The following is a 16,848-nucleotide window of genomic DNA, read 5'->3' as shown; positions in this document are numbered from 1 at the left end:
GGGAATTTGTGGGAAAAAATGTATGTTGTTTTTAATAGAATACATTCCTATTAATTCTAAATTGCTTTGTGGTTGTGCTACAATTTCAATGATTTTAAAATAATGTATGTCTGTATTGCACAACTAATATGCCCCACATCTGGTATTCTCTCAATTATCACCTCTTAAAGTCAACTAGAAAATGGTGCAGAGACCACATTTTCATATGCCTAAAACATTACAGGTAACTTTACTATGTTTGTCATCAGGTTCTAATATACATTATAGAAGATAGGAATATTATATTGTTATCCCATTTTGTTAACTTTTTAACACAGGTTTTAAAATGAGGTCACTGGTTCTGCACTTTCAGGGTCAGTCATTCTCTTTATAATTAGTAATGTTAAGCTGCTCCATTTCATGGAGTTGGAGTGCCTTTATATCGCCAGACACCCAGAACTGCTAGTCTACACATCTTCTTTCTCTTTGAGGCAGTGTAGTCGAGTGAGGTGTAGTAAGAAGTGTTGCCACAGATATGTAGCAAGGAGAAGGATGTTAGACTTTACCGGTTGCCAAAACCAGTTTGTAACAACCACAACTTCTGCCACTCAATCAGATCATGGAGAATTCCAAAGTTTTAGGAACAAACAAATTAACAGCATGCCATGTCGGCACTAGATGCCTTGGGTGCATTTGTTTCTGTGAAACGCAAAAATACTGTAATACTTGGGGATCATTTATAGCAAGGGATTCTTTTTAGGTCCTTATTAACCAAGACCTATTTGATTTTACTAAAAGTGAATACATAATACACCTACTTCTGATGAATACTTCTAACCACAGATTCCTCACCTTTTGAATATTTCCCAGGTACCAGACTGGTTCTTGAAACTCTAAAGCAGTACTACTGCATGCTCTGACATCATTCTGCTCCGGAAGTGACAAGCGGAGCCACATATAAGTGCCACCCATGCTCGCTAACGTTATTTGCTTCCTTTCCACGCCTCCAGACAAGGATCAGAACTACTTTGTGGTCTCTGTTGAGACTTTTTCTTCAAAATGTTTTCTAAATCTAGTGTGCAAGGGAAAATGTCACCTCCCAAAATAGGGTTCATGACTTTTAGGGAATTTTGCAAAGAGATATCTGTGATCGATACCCTTGAGGCATGACTTCAGTGCCTGGTGTCGGAACACTTTCCTAGTCCTCATCAAAAGACTTCATGCCGGGACCGGTCGAAGTCAAAAAGAAGATCCTGTTTTTGTGGCAGATCATAGTCACAACCATTGTCATTGGGTAAGTCCAAGAAGAAATATGTAAGAAGTTGAGGCCGGGCTCGGCCCCTTCCTGCCACTCCAGTCCAAAGAAGGCTAAGTGCCCCTTTTTGACATGGTCAACCCCATTTTTTGCCTGGTATTTGATGCAATTTTGACAAAAGTGCACTGAGTTCGTGCTAGCCTAGTCCTCCGTGCCAGTGCTTTTTCCCATAAACAAGGTAACTATTCAATAGTACCCCAGTTGGTAGGAACTTTAGCACCTCTGTAAGTCCCTAGTTAATGGTACCCTTGGTACCTAGGGCATTGGTACTAAAGAGGGTCCCGAAGGGCTACAACATGCATAGTGTCGCCACCAAACTCATGCAGACTGCCATTGCAGCCTTTGTGAAATTGTACAAACAAATATGAAAACGCTAACGAAGCACACCCTGTGTGCCATGCCCACAGACCCTGCATACAATATATGTAAGTCACGCCTACATCAGGTCTTATAGCCCTATGGCAGGGTGAATTATATTACATGTGAAGACATATCTGCATGAGCAGATATGCCTGTGTGCTGTCTAGTTCGATTGCTAGATAGTGCAAGTGAAGAGGCAAGCCATTTAAGTATATGTAGTGGGCACTGGTCATTACGAGTTCCCCAGCTACATAATGGCTTCACTGAAACACATGGTGTTTGCTATCAAACACCTTGTCTTAATAAATCTATACTGATGCCAGTAGCAAATGTATCAAAACATGCACCAGTTGGCACCTTAGAGGTGCCCTCTGATAACCTACCAGTGTTTTAGTGTCCTGGCTGACTGGTCTTGTCCGCCCTGCCACCACATACTAGTTTCTGTCCCCCTACAGGTAAGAGCTAATGCTCTCCGAGGACAGAAAGAATGCCTGCTGTGGAGGAAGGTGTTCACATCTCCTCCAGCCCGATGACTAGGGATTTAGCATCAAGGCCAGGGGCTTCAAAGCCCCTGCTGCCTTTGATATGCAACCCGAGCTTCCCCCAGTTCTGGGAGAGATACCCCCTTCCCTGGGTCCATTTGGTACCAGGACAGACAGGAACTTAGCTATGTAAGTAGACATGTTGCACTTCCAGGCTAGTCACACCCCTAAGGTGGGCTGTCTGATGTGCTCCAAGAAAAAAGTGTTCCACCATTTTTATTTTGTTGGAATTAGGACCTCTGGGACAGGGCTATGCTCACTTCCCACAGGAAGTGGTCATGTGGGGAGGGGGGGATGTTCTGACCCCAGGGGTAAGTAGGCTATTGGCTACTAACCTTCCCTACCGTTAATGTCCATACATTTCAGTATTTAGGTGGCCCCCTGAGACCAGGAACACAGATTAACCTTATCCAAGAAGAAGAAGAAGGACAAAGAAGACCCGAAGAATGCAAGAACTGAAGACTACCCGTGGACTTGGTGCCAAACCCTGCCAGCCTGCTTCTGTCTCAGTAATTGCAAAGACCCGACTCCTACTGCAGCTGTGCATCCTCCAAAAGCCTTGGAGGTCTGCCAGCACTTCGTCAACCCGTCCGCATCTCCCTTGAAGTGGAGGACGCACTTGCCTGCAGGCACCAACTGCAATGCCCCTTTAATTGTTCTGCGGACCACCATGTCAATCGATGCAGCACACCCAGGAGGAGAACACCGTGCTCCAGAGAGTCAGATCCATCTCCCCACCAAGTTTGGAGATGCTATGACCCGCCCTGCACCAATACCCGGGGTACCGAACACCTTGCCGCAACAAAGGCTTGTTTAGTATCCAGCCTGGTCACCAACACTGCCAAGACCGACGATGTGGGACTCCCGGACCAGAGAGGCCATTGCAGAGAGTGGCCAAGCTGTCCTGTTTTGTCCCCCTTTCGGGTCTGACACACAGGAACAGCTGACCAGAATCCTCTGCACCGAAGCTGCTCGACTCATTTCCATGAACACCGACTATGCCCCCTCCCTGCTCCGAAGAACCTCACGAGCTGAGCCCCCTGTTTGGGGCTCCAAGACTTGTCCCGCAGTCCCCCTTTGCAGTCTGTTTCTTGGTACCCTCCCTCCCCCTTTATTTGTCAACGGTGTAGCGCGCAAGGCTACCGACCCATCCAGCATTTCTACACCCGGACCAGAGTGGCCATGCTGTCCTGTTTTGTCCGTCTTTCAGGTCTGACATCGGGAACAGCTGACCAAAACCCTCTGCACCCGAGCACCTCGGCCCAGGTCAATAAACACCGACCATGTCCCCCTGCTCTGAAGAACCGCACGAACTGAGCCCCCCGTTTGGGGCTCCAAGACTTGTCCCGAAGTCCCCCTGTGCAGTCTGTTTATTTGTCAACGGTGTAGCTCGCAAGGCAACCAACCTATCCAGCATCTCTACACCCGGACACTCCAGGGCAGGTAAACCCAAACTGCTGGTGGATCCTGTGATCTTGACACCCTAGCATATTAAGTCCAAAAGGGGATCCCTGAAATACAATTGAAAATACTTGTATGCAGTATGTTTCTTTCTCCATACGAAAGAATTACTGCATAAAAACGCATTTGTGTGACATTTTTACTGGAGTGTAAAAATTAATAACTTTGGAAGTAATTACCTAATTCTGAAGATCTTGGTGTCTAAAATAATATAACCATCATGGTTATTTTCTAAATTGGTCTTAAGTATCTTCTAGAGTGTCTGTCTTATTTACTGTCTCTGTGTGTACAAGAAATGCTTAACACTACGCTCTGATAAGCCTAAATTGCTCGCCCACACTACCACAAAAAAGAGCATCTGGGATTATTAATTTAAGCCCTGAAAGCTAATAAGGTTTGTCTGGACTTTCCATATATTGTACCTCTTTTTGGTACACTGCATTAAAAGCCAGCTTCCTACAAGGACGTCAACATGCCTCCCACTCTTGCTATCCATCATACCCAAATTGATCCTAATAAAACCCGAATTTCCTTGTCCATTGGCGATGCTGCAGCAAATTTAGAGCTTTTTGAGACATTACCGTGTCTCTTAGGCACCTTATCGGCTCCTTTTTGTTTGCCTCTGGACCCCAAGGATCAGCAAAGGCCTCCAAGCAGGTCCACCCTCAGCACTGTCTGTGATGTTCGAACCCAGTTTGGGTTTTGCACTGACTCCGGTGCAGCTCCACTCTTTGCGCCTGTTGTTTCTGCATTTATTCTGGTGATGAATTTTCCAGAGAAAGAGCAACAACCAATTGTGCTCTCAAGGCCAAACTCACCTTGACTGAGGCTGCTTTCCAATCCTACTGGGGCACAACCTTCCGACCACTCCTCTGATTGGTACCTTGCCCTAGCCACGTGGCACAGCCCCGGATTTGCACAACATCTTTGACACAGACTTGAACAATGACAATTTTGATGAAGGGGATGAATTTGTTCCCCAATTTAATTAGTTCAGTTGGTATGAGGCATCACAGGATTGCAGTTGCCTGAACACTTCCTCGGACACTGACCTTGTCTCGTCTCCTGACCCTGCGAAAGAAGAAAGCGCCTCTTTCGCTGTTGTGATGCTGAGGGTGGCAAAAAAGCTTGATTTACAATTCCAATGGAGCTAAAGACAGATGTCCTCACAAAGGTCCTTTAACCTGGTCAAACACATACAGACCTCTGTTGTCCTTCAATGAAGCCCTGACAGAGACCGTTTTGAGCCCTAGGGCTAAGTCATGCTCTGGACCTCCGATAAATAGATTAATCACTTGTCACCATATAACAGCACCTGGCGATCCTGAATTTCTCACACAGCACCTGGTGACCCTGAATTTCTCACACGCCACCCAACTCCTGAGAGCTTGGCAGTACAGGCGTCTACAAGTAAAGTGAATCTTACGACTTTTACACCCCCCCCCCCCCCCCCCCCCCCCCTTTGTTCATGAAACTAAGCAATTGAAACTTTTGGCAAGCACATGTTCTCATCTACAAATTTTGCTCTCTGCTCTGTCAATGACATCTGTCTCCTAGGGTGTTACTGCTAAAAACTGTTGGTCACAGTGGCCCAATGTCTTCTGGCAGGTGTGGATGACCTTCTGCCACACATGACCCAAGCTATCTAGGACAGGTGTGACATGGCAGAGTTTGCATCCGCTTTGGCCTGGATGCCACTGACTTCCTAGGTCGGGCGATTGGCACACGCATGGCATTTCGACGCCTCGCATGGAAGGCGCCTACGGGGTCCTCTGAGGATTCCCAGAACCCTAAATGGACATGTCGTTCAATGGCTGCTACATTTTTGGTGAGAAAGCAGACGCAGTTCTGGAATGGTTCAAGGAAAGTCGGGCCTCAGCATGTTCACACCAGGCAGTTCCATCAGCAGTTTTTCCCCCTCTGTGACTACGGCAGGTGTATTCAGTATTGCCAACACCAACCCACATCAGCCCTGCATGTCTCTCTGCCCTTTTGTGGCAGAGGTCATTTCTCATTAAGGCTGGGCCTCGGGCATAAGGGACAATGTGCATCTCAGTCCCCTCACCCCCAGCTGCTGCACTTGCAAAACCACTTTAGTGGGCCCTACCTGACACAGCCACCATGTAGGACGAAGGATTCAACATGTCCTCCAGGGGTGGCAAGCAATCACCTAAGGAAAGTGGGTCCTCCAAATCTCCATCAGGACTACTCCCTCTTATTTCTTTGCACCCTGCTGCACATTTCAACACCTCCAGGTCATCTTGACAGAGAACCACCTCTCTGTTTTGCAGCAGGACGTGCAGTCCTTTTGGCCAAAAGAGTCCTAGAAGAGGGTTCACGAATCGGAGGTCGGTACTGGGCATACCTCCCATTACTTCCTGGTGCCGAAGTAATATGGAGGCCTTTGTCCTATTTTAGTTCTATGCCCTCTCAACACCTTCTTGTGAAAGGATGAATTCAAGATGCTCATGCTAGCCTAGGTCCTGTCTACCATGGAGACTTGATAATAGCATCGGACCTGCAGGACGCTCATTTCCATATCCCTGCCCTGCTGGCCCACGGGCATATCTGCAGGTTTACAGTGGGCTATGAGCATTTTTTGTTTTGGGGGCTCATTTTTGTCCTTACCAGTGCCACTTTGAAGTTCACGAAACTGGTGACTGTGGTTGCAGAATATCTTCGGAGGTGAAGGATCTCAACCTTCCCCTACCATAACAACTCGCTGTTGTAGGCAGGCTTGTCCATGGCAGTAGTGAACCACCTCCAGATGATGGCAAACCTTCTAATATCATTAGGGTTTAATTCCAACATGCTAAGTCCCACCTGACCTTTATCAGATGCTCCATTCATCATAGCTGTTCTGGATACAATGCAGTTTTGTGCATTTCCTCCGGAGCGGAGAATCTAGGCAATTCCTGCTATCCTACTGATGTTTTAGCCTCCGTCCCGGATCGCAGTGCAGATTACTCTGAGGCTGCTGGGATTGATGGCCTTTTGTATCCTGCTTGTGCATCATGCTAGATGGAATATCCAGGAGTAGCAGTCAGAGTGGGCACAGCTTCAGGATAATCTTTTAGATTGTATGCTGATTTGGGAGAAGTTTGCAAAAGACATTTAGTGGTGGCTTTTGGACTGCAGTTGAGCCAGTGGCAGACCCCCTTATCCCACTCATACTTGACAGTGGTGATGGATGAATCACTTCTCGGTTGGAGAGGTGAAGATCATAGCATTCTGGTCCCCAGAGGAGGCCCTGAGCCGCATCAATCTATTGGAGTTGTGTGTGATTCTCTCGGCAAAGAAGGCCTTCTTGCCTACCATCAGAGGGATTCTGATTCAGGTTCTCACCGACAACACCACTGCCATGTGGTACAGCAACAAGTAGGACAAGGGTGGGGTCTTAGGTCCTGTTCCAGAACGTGTTACACCTTTGGAAGTGACTAGACCACCAGGAGATCTCTCTGGTGCTGAACCTCATGGTGAGATCTTTAAACACCATGGGTGGCGGTTGAGGCGGAGCTTGACCATGACGAAAGATGGCTGGCTCCCGCTAGAGCTCCTAGGCTTCCCGACACATTTGGTTGCGTACAGGTCGGCTCATGGGTCATGGGACATGGGTGCTCCTCCTAGGACTGTAATTGCTAACCCGACTACTGCGCTCGCCCTTCTCAACGCGACTTTCCTTCACCAGCCAGGTGCAGCTTCAGAAGCTGCAGCCCTTGCATATGCCACATACTGCCGCAGAGGAGTGAGAGGCGGCGCAGCAGGCTTAGAACCTGGGGGACACTACGGTGATGACGGTGCTTCATTCTCCCTGGTACCCCTATTGCCTGGACTATGTTTCCTTAACACCTTGTCCTAGGTGCCTGTTTTTCATGACTGCAGCCTTGCCTTTATAGGCCTGTGCTAAATTTCCACCGCTGCCTCCTCATGAGGCCAGACACTACACATCGGTTGGCTGATCCTGGCCTTTGTATCGGCAACTAGTGTCCGTGGCCAGCTGTACTCACGCGATAACTATGATTTACATCTAGGCACGCCTACCTGTGGACAATGGAGGAGGTATATATCTCGAGACCTGTGTGTGCCTGGGGGGGCTGGGGTGGGGTGGGGGCTGGGCACTGCTAGATGTGGCGACTGGCTGAACAGCCCCTGGGCTCAACGCCCTGCACTCTTGATTGCTGGTGACTTTGTTGTGCTTGTAAGTGCTAGAGGGGGTCCTACTTGGGGCTGATTACAGTGGCACTGCGTTGAGGCCCTGGAACTACGGGACAATGCTCTATCCCTGCCTGCTCACCGCCTGCTGTGCCTTTGCTTTCTGCGCACACTCTGGGCTGGCACGTCCTGCTACCCAGTGGGAAGGCTACACAGCAGTTTTAGTTCATGGAGGTGATTGCAGTTAATCTGAGACGCCCTCAGACGACCATAGCGGGCATCACCTTGGAGACAGTCATGAAAGGGCTCACTGGCATTAAGACTACCATGGACTCTGTGCACACCGCTATGGCCATAACGACCTCCGATCTTCAATCCTCCTCACTGAACTATGCTCCTTTAATACGTCGTTCCACGGAACGAAGGGTGGAGGCATTGGATGACCGTCTCACAGTGCTGGGGACCAGCCCTGATGTCGGCCAGTGAAGTGTGGCATCTCCACAGTAATGGACATGGACATGGACATGAAGGAACTCCGCCCCACGCAACAATGTCCGCTTTCTCAGTATACTGGAGGGGCTAGAATCAACAGACATGCCAGTATTCCTGTCTACATTCCTTACGTAACTTAATGATCTCACCTTCACCCCTCCCCTGGAGTTCCAGAGGGCGTATCATGGGTGGCACGCACCGCTTCGCTCTCTGGCCAATCATGGCCTGTTTTCTATGCTTTCAACAGGCATGTCCGGTCATTGCAGCAGAGAAGAGGCAGAATGGTTCCTTCCTCCATAATGACGCTAAGATGTATGTGGCAGCGGATTTCTCACATGCCATGGTTGTTCGCCACAAGAAATTCTTGGCGCTATGGCCTTTTCTGTGCAAACTGGACATCTGCTACGGCTTGTTGGAGCCGGCTACGATGCTTTTTAACATCAATGGAAAAAACAGAGGTGAGGACCCAGACAACCTGTAGGAGTATTTGTCCACCTTTTCAGACATAAACACAGCGTTGTGGGCCGGTGTCTCCTTCCGAGGTTGGCCCACCTTTGTCCGCTGCTCCGCAGCGGGAATCAATCACTGACTCCCCGTAATACCTAAGACTAGACTCTGTACTTAAACGCTGGGAGGGCAGATCAGGAGGGCAGACCACCCAGGACTGGTGCAGACCTGGCTGACCAGGGCATTGCAATTTGCATTCCCCTATCAAGCTGTGGTCTTACAGACCTCCTTCAGCCTGTGGACTGGCTCCTACCTTCGTCCTTGGTAAGGTCTAACTGATGGTTTGAATGACGGGATGTTACCATGAGAAGCCTCTCATGGGACACTGTTGGGGGGGATGGTTGGGGTTTCTGATTTGGCCCTCTGTTAGGACTCCTGCTATTAGATATGCACAACTATTGGACATTCTACCTTTTCTCTCATTAGGCTCTCTTGAGCTATATTGGTTATACTAGACTTCTTTGTATATTGCTGGTTTCAAGAGGGATGTGTTTGCTTGTATGGGCCAAATGTCTTTCAATTCTTTTGTTCTCTGAGAGTGTTGGTGGGCATGGGACTGGGACGTAAGCTCACCTGTTTCAAAGTTTGATAGATTGTCTTTTTTGTATCTCTTTTACTGGGCTATACATACTTTTCTGAAGACTCTTTGGGTTGGTGTCTACCTAGTGGTCCTTCGGCGCCAGATTCATCCCTTTCCCTAACTTTGGGATTGCTGTCCCCTGTTTGCTGTAAGTGGCTCTCATTTGGGTCCCTTCTAGTTTGAACATATTTTTGCCCGAGTGTCTTTCTCGGTGTTTTCCGCTGTTCCCTGTTTGTCTTCACATCTCTGCCCCACCCCACCCGAACCCCATGGCCATGCTGCTGACGCCCAAGTACCTCCACATTTTATCCCTTAATGTGAATGGCCTTACTCACTTCATCAAATGAAATGAGACGCTTGCATACATTTCATCACATTCCCTTGACATTGATCTCCTACAGGAGACGGATTTGTCACCTCTGAATCTGGACAAGCTCAAGAGTGGGGAGTGTTGTAAGTTGTAGCCTTTTGCCCAATACAGCTGGGGCGACTGCTTCGATAGGCCTGCGTCTTCCCCTTTAAAATTGCAGGGTTGCTAACTTCTTCCACAAATGCTTCTCTTTTACTGTTTTGAAAACTAACCCCATTGGATGATATGTTTTTGTGAAGTTTTTGACCGTGAAGGCAGACCTTGATACGAGGCTCAGTGTACGCCCCCCACCATGACCGGTCGCCCTTTTTCTCCTCCCTGTCGAGACTCCTGACGGAGTTTGGCACCACCAGGATGATTATTAGATCTCCACCTGGACCACTCCGGCCCTTTGGATGGAACCAATGCTAAGGACAGGGCGGTGCAGCATGACCTGATGGATGGGTTACGTGATCCCTGGCGTGTAACGCACCCCTGGGACAGAAAATACACATTCTTATACTATGCCCATGGGATTTGTTCTCGGATTGACTTCTTTCTCCTCTCCCACTCTTCCCTGTCCTTCATGCGTGCCTGCGATATAGCAGCGGGTGGGATTTTGGACCATGCTCCATGTATACTGGAGCTCGACCCTTCCCCCCATTAACCGCAAGAGGTGCATTACTGGATGCCAGAGGCCAAACATCAGCTGAGAGAGCACCTCTGCAGTTATTATCTGAGTGGCAATGAATCCTCTACGTCTTCGACACTTGTTCTTTGGGCAGCAGGAAAGACCACTCTTGAGGGTTGCTCTGATGCAAGACTTCACACTTCGCAAGTGAACGGCCTGGGCCACTCAGATTCGGTTGGCGGGTGATAGGGAATAAGGGAGAGGATGTGGCACAGTGGTTAGATTGTATGACTCCGCAGCTGGGGATCCGAGTTCGCATCTCGGCAACGGCTCACCATCCTGTGATTCTGGGCAAATCACTTAATTTTCCCATGCCCCCGACAGCTCCAGGATACCCTCACGGGTGATAAGCCGCGCTATATAAATCTACAATATGTAAAAACATTTTTTCTTTTTATGTTTGGACCCATGGAGTCCTGCACGAAGCATCCAGCACTAAATCTCCTGGGTTGCTTAGATTCCACCAAGTAAATCCTTATTTTACCTCCCAGGGGGAATATGAATGCTTCATCTTAAATGGCATATGCAAAAGAAACAATTGATGGACGGCATGCTGGACAATGCAAACATTCACCCCCAGTCACAAGGATCTGGGTTTAATCCATTATTCTTTTGCTCACCACACCACCCCAGTTTTGGACCCAGCCATATGCAAATCAGTCTTGACCCTGTTCCTTATGGGAACAGTCCAGCCCAAACTGCCAAACCAGGTCCACCCTGGACCGGAAACAAGTATCCTGGGACCGGTTTCAGGGCATCACCAGGCTAGCTTGAATCCAGTGGTGTAGTGAGCACGGGACCCACATCTGGGCACACCCTTCCCCTTTAGGGCGACTTATGCAAAAGAAACAATTGATGGACGGAATGCTGAACAATGCAAACATTTACCCCCAGTCACAAGGACCTGGCTTGGCAGTTCGGGCTGGACTGTTCCCATTGGGCACAGGGTTAAGACTGATTTGCATATGGCTGGGTTCAAACTGGAATGGCATAGTGAGCAAAAAAACGATGGATTTAGGCCCAGATCTCTATACTAAGGTGAATGTATGACATCGTTCTGCATTCTGTCCATCAATTGTTCTTTTTGCATTTGTCACCCCGAGTGGGACGGGTATGCCCAGACGTGGGTCCAGTGCTCTCCATGCCACTAGAGTCAAGCTATCCTGGCTGAAGAGGGGTGACACCCCGAAACCGGTCCTAGGATGCTTGTTTCCAGTCCAGGGAGGACCTGGCTTGGCAGTTCGGGCTGGACTGTTCCCATGAGGCACAGGGTCAAGACTGATTTGCATTTGGCTGGGTTCCAATTGGAATGGCATGGTGAGCAACAAGACGATGGATTTATGCCCAGATCTCTGTACTGGGGTGAATGTATGACATTGTTGTGCATTCTGTCCATCATTCGTTCTTTTTGCACTTGTCACTCCGAGTGGGACGGGTATACCCGGACGCGGGTACCGAGCTCTCCATGCCACTGGAGTCAAGCTATCCTTGCTGAAGAGGGGTGACATCGTTCTGCATTCTGTCCATCAATTGTTCTTTTTGCATCACCTTAAATGGCGGCACTATAAGCAGGGGAAAAAGGCTGGTAAGCTTCTAGCTGTGCAGCTGCATCAGAGGAAGGCTAGCAGTGCCATTTTGGCTACCTGAGGGGAAATGGGGTAACTCCTAACGCACCCAGTGGAGATCACAGAGGCGTTTGCCCATTTCCTTGGTGACGTTTATTGCTCAGAGGCTCCAGCTGACTGCGGCAAGGTACAGGATTTTTTTAGAACTATCCATCTAGCCACCCTGTTTGGAGGCCGGTCGCTGACTCCTTGAGGGCGAGAAGGGCACATGTCTAATAACAAGGCTCCAGAGGATGATGGCTTCCTGTTAGAGTTCTATCAAATCAACATAGGTGTTGGAGTACCCCTGCTATATAAACTCTTCAAGGAGTTGGAGGGTCCTGCTTTCCTGCACCTGAAGTACAATAAAGTGCTCATTAGTCCACTTGGTGCCTAATAAAGATCCTACCTGTTGTGCGAACTACCGACCCATTTTGCTTCTTAATGCAGATATGAAGGTGCTGGCGAAGGTACTGGCGACCCTCCTTCATCGGGTCATGCCAAACCGGATTCACGATACCCGGTGGGCTTCATGCCATGCCGTTTCTCTCGCAATTACATGCGCCTCCTGGCCAGCTTCTTCTGGCATGTACTTGGCGATCGGGTCGATAATCTCCTCCTATCCCTGGACACCAAGAATACTTTTGATAGGGTGAAGTGGGGGTGCTTATTCCGTACACTGGACAGGGCGGGTCTGGGCCCCAATATTTTGGCCAAGATAAGATGGCTTTACCCTTCCCCCATGGTGTAGATTGACTGTGGAGGCCACTTGTCTCATACCTTCCCCATCCTGCTTTGGACGAGACAGAGGTGCCCATTATCCCCTCTCTTTATTCATTAGCATTGGAGCCCTTGGCAGCTGCCATTTGCCAGTCCCCCCTTACGCAGGGCATAGAGATTCCGGCAGGCGAATGCAAGATCCTCCTTTATGCAAACAATATACTGTTATCTTTGAGTGATCCGGGGGCTTCTGTTCCACATCTTATCTCCTTGATTGATAGCTTCTTGGCTATTTGGGGTACGAGATTAATTGGACCAAGAGGGAGATGCTCCCACTGACACACTGTCATCCCTCCCTTGGCACGTATGACTTCACCTGAAAGACAAAGGGTTTGAAATACCTAGGCCTGTTAATAAATAAGGGTCTATAGCATATGGTGCAGGGCAACATCCAACCTCTTCTAACCAGAATGGATCAGGACTTCACCCAGTGGTCTGCCCTCAGGTATCCTTATGGGGGAAGAGATGATCAAGATGGTCATGGCTCCCCAGTTCAATTATGTTTTTGCCATGTTGCCGCTTCAGACCCCCGGAAAATCTGCTCCTCACATCAAGTCTCTCCCCACTGCCCCCGATTCTGAGGGCTACATTGGCAATGTGTAAGGGGGCACATCAACCTCGGGGCATTCATCATAGGTCCTCAGGGGGGCACCATTGTGGTCCAATGAGGACGTGACTATTTCCCTGCGCCCATTTACCTGGGCCCTCTGAGGGGAAAGGGGCATTCGGATGGATGGGAACCTTTTGGAGGGCAACTCCTTTTCTTCTTTTGAGACACTTAAATCTCCGTTCCAGCTGCCCAATCACAGCTATGGTGTTACTGGCAACTGATAAACTGGCTTCGGGGACTTTTGGTGCCGGAGCCTATCCACTGCTGTGTCTTCCCAACCCTGCACTACATCAGGCTATCGGGGACTTTGAAAGTGATGGAGAGTACTAACTGCCTTGATTTGTAGCAAACAAGTGTAGCAAGTGAACCAGACCTCTTTTAATAGGCCTCAATAGGGATCTTCCCTAAGAACATTTGGGAAAAAAGTTGGGTCATAGAATGCATTTAAAGCACAATTTTCAAATAAAGTTGCTATAAAAAAACACAGGCTCTGAAAGGGCTGTTATCAAATATTGAAGCCCTTTCTTGGTGTGCTTAGCCAGCGAAAGCTTACGCTGCTCAGGAGTTTACCTCATTTTTTTCCTCCAAAATATGGCCTTGGTTCCCCTGCATAGGTAGCTGGCTCTTTATATAGTGGACCAAAAAGAGTTACACTGTGCAAAGAATCCAGGCAACCCCCAAAGGAATTACAGAGGCACAAATGACCCCCATATGCTCTTTTTTGTGGTAGTGTGGACGAGCTGGTAGGCATATAAGAGGGTAGTGCTAAGCATTTATTCCACGCCCAAAAGCAGAAATGAGACACATACTCAATAAAGAAATCCAACTCCAATTTATAAAAATGTCACATACTTTTATATGAATTTAGATACCAAGAACATCAGAATCAGGTAAGTACTTTTCGAGTTATGAATTTGTACAGTTTTCAAAAGTTGACATGGTGCAATTTGTGGTTACGGTAATGTTATCCTATGGGAGAAAACCATCTAATGCATTCGGGAACTTAATAGCACCTTACCTCAGGAGACTCTGGAGCGTCCAGGTGCAGAAGTGTTTTACAGCGTTGGGCATCTTATTCACTTTAATAGGGAATGGTCCGGTCGGAAAGAGGCTGCAAGCTGGGACTGAGGGGTCCAAAGGTACTTTGAGGTGTCGAGTGACAGCGGTCGAAGGCTCACTTTTTGGCTTTAGTTTTGCAGAAGGGGGGCAAACAGTACAGCTGTGCCATGCTCGGTGTGGGTCTCACTGTCCCTGAAGACCCCCAACGTCGGGTCTGGTTTCCTCGGCATTGGTGTCCGTTCAGGATACATTAAGCCTTGGCTGCTGCAAGGGTTCCAGTATCCCAAGTAGTGGTGTTGTGAGGTTCCAGTCAGTCCTGGCGTCTCCACACTTGGATGGAGGATGGATCTAACCTGTGGGAGAACAGCGGCCTCTTCCTTGGAGGCTGCTGCGTCGGTAGTCCTGGAGAACGGCAGGTCGGTGTACCAGACGTTGCTTCTTTGCTTGCTTTGGCTGCAGGCGAGTAGCTCCTCTACTCCAAGGGAGTTTCTGTAACGATTGGCGACGCACTGGCAGCCCAATGTGTTTCTTGTAGTCTGCGAAGCGGCAGGAAAAAGCCTGTTTCTTCCCTGATTGCCAGGGCAGCAGGCATGCTGACAGGGTTGGCACCAAGACAGTCGCTGCTCCTCCGTTTGTGTTAGAACTCTTCTTTGTCCACTCCTTCTCCTGATCCATCAAAATCTAAGACCTAGTATTAGAGGGTCCTCTAAATACTCAATATACGGGTGTTAAGGGGAGTGAGGGGTAGTAGACAATGGGCTACTTACCACTGGCGTCACTACACCCCCTAGATGACCACTTTCTTTGGGGAATGGGCATCACCCCGTCCCGAAGTTCCTAATTCCACCACACACAAGATGATGGAATTTCTAAATTTGTGTTCTCTTCAGACTGGTCACCCTAGAGGTGTTTCCAGCCTGGCAGTGCAAGACGCCTCCTGCGTAGCTAATTTTCCCACCTGTCCTGGTGCCAGATGGATCCGGGCAGGAGATGGCATTTCCCCTGTATGGAGATGACTTGAGTCGCATATCAAAGGCGGCACAGGCCTTTGAGCATCCTGCCTTGATATGCTGATTTATCAGCTTTCCTGTAGGAGGAGGTGATAACACCTCTGTCCAGAGCAGGCAGTGTTCCTGACCTCCTGAGAGCATAGGCTCTCATCCCTGGGGGTCAGAAACTTGTTTGTGGTGGCAGGCTGGACAGGACCAGTCAGCCAGCACATTAGAAGGCTAGTAGGGTTTAAGGGGTACCTCTAAGATACCCTCTGGGTGCATTTAATAATAAACTCTCACTGAAATTACTGTGGGTTTATTAATACGAGATGTTTGACACCAAACACCATAGGTTTCAGTGAAGCCATTATGTAGCTGGGGAACTCATTTTGACCAGTGCCTAGCACATACCTTAAGATTGCTGTCCCGCACACTTGCAATATCTAGCATTAGAACTAGTCATGACAGGAGCATATCTGCTCATGCAGATATTTCTTCACATAAAATATAATACACCCTGCCTTAGGGCTCAAAGTCCTGCTGTAGGTGTGACTTACATATATTAAAAGCAGTGACTTTGGCATGGCACACGAGAGTGTCATGTAATATTTGCTACACATGGTTTGCATCATGTCACGCAGCCTGTGTGGAATTTGGGTGGGGTCCCTTAGGGCGGCATAAGATATGCTGCAGCCCTTTGAGACCCTCTTTAGCAGCCATGACCTAGGTACGATTTACTAGGGGCTTATAGGGGTTCTAAAGTCATTTGCCAGTTGTAGCACAGATAGACAACACCTTGTTTTGGGAAAGGAGCACTGGCACTGAGGTCTGGTTAGCAGGCCTCGGTGAACTGTTAGTTGAAAATCAGCATCTAGTAGCTTAAAAGGAGGAACAAGTGGGGGGGGGATAACTGCAACAAAATGCCCAGTTTCCTACACCCTGTATGTCAAGAATTTACCTCCATTATTCAGCCAGCAATTTTCTATGGGTGCCCCTCATATGCCCCGAGTCTCCTGTATGCACAAATTACATGCAATATGCTTGTGCCATAATTTGGTCATTAAAGCTATCTAATCACCATGCTTATGTCCCACTCGTACTTTCCCATTCACTCACCCATTCTCGCACTCTTCTATTCTCACTCACTCTCACTTATTCCCACTTAGGCTCACTCATTTTCCCTTGTTTATTCTCCCTCATTCATTCAAACTCATTCACATTCACTTTTAGTCTCACTCACTCATGCTCACAATCATTTGCACTCACTGTCACTCTCACTCATTCTCCCTCACAATTACTAACTCATTGTTGCTCTCACGTTAACACTCCCTCACTGTCATTCTTATTCATTCTCATTCATCCACTTTTACTCACA

The 16,848-nt window shown here is 48.4% G+C and overlaps 1 protein-coding gene across 2 annotated transcripts in view; it reads left to right on the top strand.

The window, feature by feature from the left end:
• LOC146813792 (cap-specific mRNA (nucleoside-2'-O-)-methyltransferase 1-like) overlaps positions 1 to 16,848 on the top strand; it is a 946,504-nt gene that overhangs the window by 436,803 nt on the left and 492,853 nt on the right. The window lies entirely within an intron of this gene.

This window comes from Triturus cristatus, chromosome 6 (genome assembly GCF_964204655.1).
Source record: "Triturus cristatus chromosome 6, aTriCri1.1, whole genome shotgun sequence".
NCBI lineage: Eukaryota > Metazoa > Chordata > Amphibia > Caudata > Salamandridae > Triturus > Triturus cristatus.
The sequence above is the reverse complement of the archived record's forward strand: the minus strand, read 5'-3'. Positions and strand labels throughout refer to the sequence as shown.